Genomic DNA, 5,546 nt, shown 5'->3' on the forward strand with positions numbered 1-5,546 from the left:
GACTGGCACATTCCAAGGTCCAGGACTACGTGCTGAGGGACGCACTAAAGCTTGGGGTAGCCGCTGCAAAGGCTCAATGGGGAAAGACCACTATGTAAGGTCCTCCCGCTATAGTGAACTAAGGAACTGGACCCATGGGAAACCCCTCGGGTTGTATACACCAAATATGGTTTTGCTGTAAAATGTACATGGCAGGTAAAATGGAATGGAAGGGTTGTGAGGCAACTCACTCCTCTATTAAAGAAAACTGATTTCTTTCACACTTTTTGGAATGTCATCGAGTCATGGAGAGATACAGCACTAAAACAGGCCCTTTGGCCCACCGAGTCTGTGCTGACCACCAACCACCCATTTACACTAATCCTACATTAATCCCATGTTCCCTACCACATCCCCACCTTCCCTCAATTCTCCTGCCACCAACCTACACTCGGGGCAATGTACAATGGCCAATTTACCTATCAACCTGCAAGCCTTTGGCTGTGGGAGGAAACCAGAGCACCCGGCGGAAACCCACGCGGTCACAGGAAGAACTTGCAAACTCCACACAGGCAGTACCCAGAACTGAACCCGGGTCGCTGCAGCTGTGAGGCTGCAGTGTCTTTTTCCAGATTTTTATCAATAAAGTATATTTTGGAAAAACAAAATTCTTAATGAAGTAGGCGCAGTCGATGGGTGCACCTCCTTCACTATCTTTCACCGCCACCCTAACGGTGTTACGCAACCCCTGGCCTGGAGCTCTGGTGTTGGTTGCAGCCATTTTTACTTGACGTTTTCCTGGGACAAGTACTAAATCCTCAACTGACAGGGAAACCACCACCACGGTAGATCTCCAATCCCAAAGGGCGAAATGCCCTAAATACGGTGCTGAAACCACCTCCCACCCCACAAAAAACACAAAAACAGCACCTGTATTATCAAACACCACTGATCACGGTCTCTCCCCTGCCAGCTAAGTCCACGCATTGAGGTGGAGAAGTGCGTACTTGGAGCTGCGAAGAAACGAGCACGAGTGTTTATAGCAAAAAATAATTGGGAGCTGAAACACTGTCCAGCAACAGCTAGTAAATTCTATTTTTGATTCATATAATCAGGGGTGAGCGCAAAAGCTGACCCCCAACTATCACAAATTCTGCAGTTGAGTATCCCACATTTGAAAACATCACAGGCATCAGCAAACCCACAGTACAATAGGTTAGCCTCATCCTGGGAGAACTTTTTTCTTTATTTCCAAAATATACTTTATTCATAAAAATCTGTAAAAATTACATTCCCAAACAGTTTAAAACAGCATCAAGTCAAAAAATACAAACAGTGCAAAGGTGATCAGTTTCCTTTGATACAATCATGAGTTGCCTCACAACTCTTCCATTTCATTGTCATTTTACATTTACAGCACACAGAATTTTCCCGATACAGTTCGAGGGGTTTCCCATGGATCCAGCCCCTCAGTTCAGCTTGGTGGGGGGACCTTACACTGTGGCCTTTCCCCATTGAGCCTTTGCTGCGGCTGCCCCAAGCTTAAGTGCACCCCTCAGCACGTAGTCCTGGACCTTGAAACGTGCCAGTCTGCAACATTCCGTCACAGACAACTCTTTGCACTGTAAGAGCAGCAAGTTTCTGGCAAACCAAAAGGCATCTCCCGCTGAATTGATAGTCCTCCAAGCAGTTGATGTTTGTATCAGTGTGCGTCCCTGGGAACAGTCTATAGAGCACAGACTCCTGTGTTATCAAGCTGCTTGGAATAAACCATGACAAAAACCACTGTATTGCTTAGAACTTTTTTTTTTATTTCCAAAATATACTTTATTCATAAAAATCTGCAAAGATTACATTGCCAAACAGCTTCAAACAGCACCAAAAATACAAATATTGCAAGGGAGATCAGTTTCCTTCTATACTATCATGAGTTTCTTCACAAACCTTCCATTTCACTATTGTTATGCCAATTACAATTTCACATTTACAGCAAAAGAAAATATCAACAAAACAGTTCGAGGAGTTTCCCATGGATCCAACCCCTCAGTTCAGCTTGGTGGGAGGAACCTTACTTTTTTTTTATTTCCAAAATATACTTTATTCATAAAAATCTGTAAAAATTACATTGCCAAACAGTTTCCAAACAGCACCAAAACATACAAACATTGCAAGGGAGATCAGTTTCCTTCAATACTGTCATGAGTTTCTTCCGAACCCTTCTGTTTCACAATTGTCATGTCAATTACAGCTTTACATTGACAGCAATTGAAAATATCAACGATACAGTTCGAGGGGTTTCCCATGGATCCAGCCCCTCAGTCCAGCTTGGTGGGGGAACCTTACACTGTGGTCTTTCCCCATTGAGCCTTTGCTGCGGCTGCCCCAAGCATTAGTGCGTCCTGGACCTTGGAATGTGCCAGTCTGCAACATTCGGTGGTGGACAACTCTTTGCACTGGAAGACCAGCAAGTTTCGGGCAGACCAAAGGGCGTCTTTCACCGAATTGATAGTCCTCCAGCAGCAGTTGATGTTTGTCTCGGTGTGCGTCCCTGGGAACAGCCCGTAGAGCACAGACTCCTGTGTTACAGAGCTGCTTGGGATGAACCTCGACAAAAACCACTGCATCTCTTTCCACACCTGCTTTGCAAAGGCACATTCCAGGAGGAGGTGTGCGACCGTCTCTTCCCCACCACAGCCAACGCGGGTGCATTGTGCGGAGGGGCGAGACTTCGGGTGTGCATGAAGGATCTGACGGGGAGGGCCCTTCTCACCACCAGCCAAGCTACGTCTTGGTGCTTGTTTGAAAGTTCTGGTGATGAGGCATTCCGCCAAATGACTTTGACGGTCTGCTCGGGGAACCACCCGACATGATCCACTGTTTCCTTTTCCCGTAGGGCCTTGAGGACATTCCGTGCAGACCACTGCCTGATGGATCGGTGGTCAAAAGTGCTTTCCTTCAGAAACTGCTCCACGAAGGATAGGTGGTACGGCACCGCCCAACTGCATGGAGCGTTCCGCGGCAATGTGACCAGGCCCATCCTTCGCAAAACCGGGGACAGATAGAACCTCAGCACGTAGTGACACTTGGAGTTTGCGTGCTGGAGATCTACACACAGCTTGATGCAGCCGCACACGAAGGTGGTCATCAGGATGAGGGCCACGTTGGGTACATTTTTCCCGCCCTTGTCCAGAGATTTGAACATCGTGTCCCTCCGGACCCGGTCCATTTCCCTGCTGCTGGAGGACCATCAATTTGGTGATAGACACTCTTTGGTCTGCACAAAATCTGCTGGTCTTGCAGCGCAAAAAGTTGTCCACGACCGAGTTTTGCAGACTGGCACATTCCAAGGTCCAGGACTACATGCTGAGGGACGCACTTTTATTAAGGTTGTTAAGATAAAGATTCTTTCTCTTCAAAGGTGATCAGAGGGCGAGAGAGAGACAGTGGGAAATGTCCCGACTCCAGAAAAGAATGCAAAATCTGCTCTGGCTGCAGTCGATGGGAGTCGAGGTCAAGGAGGACTTCCAAGAGGTGAAGAACCAGCAGGCCTCGCTCTTTGCCACGGAGGCCTCCAAGATCATCTTCCGGTCCAGAGTCCTCTCCATTGAGCAGGATGAGACGTGCTCACGTTTCTTCTTCCAAAATGTACACAGAGAGAGCTCTGTTATCAGCAGCTTGAAGGAACAGGATGGCTCAGTAACGTCTTTGCAATCCAACACAGCGGCACAGTGGCGCAGTGGTTAGCACCTCAGCCTCACAGCTCCAGTGACCCGGGTTCAATTCTGGAGACTGCCTGTGTGGAGTTTGCAAGTTCTCCCTGTGTCTGCGTGGGTTTTCTCCGGGTGCTCCGGTTTCCTCCAAAAGACTTGCAGGTTGGTAGATAAATTGGCCATTATAAATTGCCACTAGTATAGGTCGGTGGTAGGGAAATATAGGAACAGGTGAGGATATGGTAAGAATATGGGATTAGTATAAATGGGTGGTTGATGGTCGGCACAGACTCGGTGGGCCGAAGGGCCTGTTTCAGTGCTGTATCTCTAAAAAAATATTAAGGATCAGCAAATCCTTTAATGCTGGGCTGCAAGACGCGAAGCCCACAGACAGCACGGCTTCCCAGTTCTTCCTGTCATCTATCACAGAGGTCTTGGAAGACAGCAGGAGGGAGAGACTGGACAAGCCGCTAACTCTGGACGAGCTGACAAAGGCCATCAGGTCCATCGAGACGAGTACATCTCCCGGAAGCGACGGCTTACCGGTTGAGTTGTATTCGGCCCTGTGGGACTGGGTCGGCCCAGACCTGCTGGAAGTATACGACAGTATGCTCCTGGCCGGCAGCATGACAGAATCCATGAGGAAAGGCATCATCACCCTCATCTACAAGCGGAAGGGGGGTGAGGGCGGAAATCAGAAATTGGCGGCCCATCTCACTGCTTAATGCAGATTACAAGATTCTGTCCAAAGTCATCGCCAGTCGAGTCAAGTCTGCTCTGGAGTTGGTGATTCACCCTGACCAGGCCTGCACTGTACTCAGCAGGAAGCTCTCTGATAGTCTCACACTGCTCAGGGATATGGACATCTGCCTCATCAGCTTGGACAAGGAGAAGATTTTTGACGGGATATTGCACACATTCATGATGGACCTGCTCTCCAAAATGGGGTTTGGGGAGGGAATCTGCAATTGGTTCAAAATGCTTTACACAAACATCAGTAGTGCAGTCTCAATCAATGGGTGGGAATCATAAAGTTTCCTGATCCAATCTGGAGTCAGACAGGGCTGTCCTCTCTCCCCTGTCTTGTCTGATTGCTGTATCGAACCTTTTGCAGAGTCCATTAGGAAGGATGCAGGCATCAGAGGGGTGACAATCCCAGTCAGTGGACGCACTCAGGTAAAAGCCTCCCTGCACATGGACAATGTTGCTGTCTTCTGCTCGGATCCACCATCCCCTCGCAGACAGATGAGCATCTGCGACCAGTTCGAATCAAAGCCAACTATGGCAAGAGTGAGGCCATGTTCTTTGGGAACCGGGCCGACCGATCCTTTGTCCCCTTCACCATCAGGTCAGACTACCTGAAGGTGCTGGGGATATGGTTCGGAAGGGCCGGGGCCTGCTCCAAAACCTGGAAGGAGCGAGTGGCCAGCGTGCACAATAAACTGAGTGTGTGCGAGCAGCGATCTCTCTCCATTGTGGGTAAGAAAATGGTCATCAGGTGCGAGGCACTCTCGTTGTTGCTGTACGTGGCGCAGGTCTGGCCCATACCCCACTCCTGCACTGTGGCAGTCACCCGAGCCATTTTCCGCTTTATCTGGAGATCTAAAATGGACCAGGGCGGGAGGGACACGATGTTCAAACCTCTGGACAAGGGCGGGAAAAATGTACCCAACGTCGCCCTCATCCTGATGACCACCTTCGTGTGCAGCTGCACCAAGCTGTGTGTAGAGCCCCAGTACACAAACACCAAGTGTCACTATGTGCTGAGGTTTTATCTGTCCCCGGTGTTGCGAAGGATGGGTCTGGTCACATTGCCGCGGATCGCTTCATCCAGTTGGACTGTGCCATACCAGCTAT

General features: G+C 49.1%; 1 pseudogene; it reads right to left on the bottom strand.

The window, feature by feature from the left end:
- Positions 1–1,091: 1,091 nt before the first annotated feature.
- Positions 1,092–1,239, bottom strand: LOC137359429 (U1 spliceosomal RNA; annotated as a pseudogene).
- Between the last annotated feature and the right edge of the window lie 4,307 nt (positions 1,240–5,546).

Source organism: Heterodontus francisci, unplaced genomic scaffold (genome assembly GCF_036365525.1).
Source record: "Heterodontus francisci isolate sHetFra1 unplaced genomic scaffold, sHetFra1.hap1 HAP1_SCAFFOLD_102, whole genome shotgun sequence".
Classification (NCBI taxonomy): Eukaryota; Metazoa; Chordata; class Chondrichthyes; order Heterodontiformes; family Heterodontidae; genus Heterodontus; species Heterodontus francisci.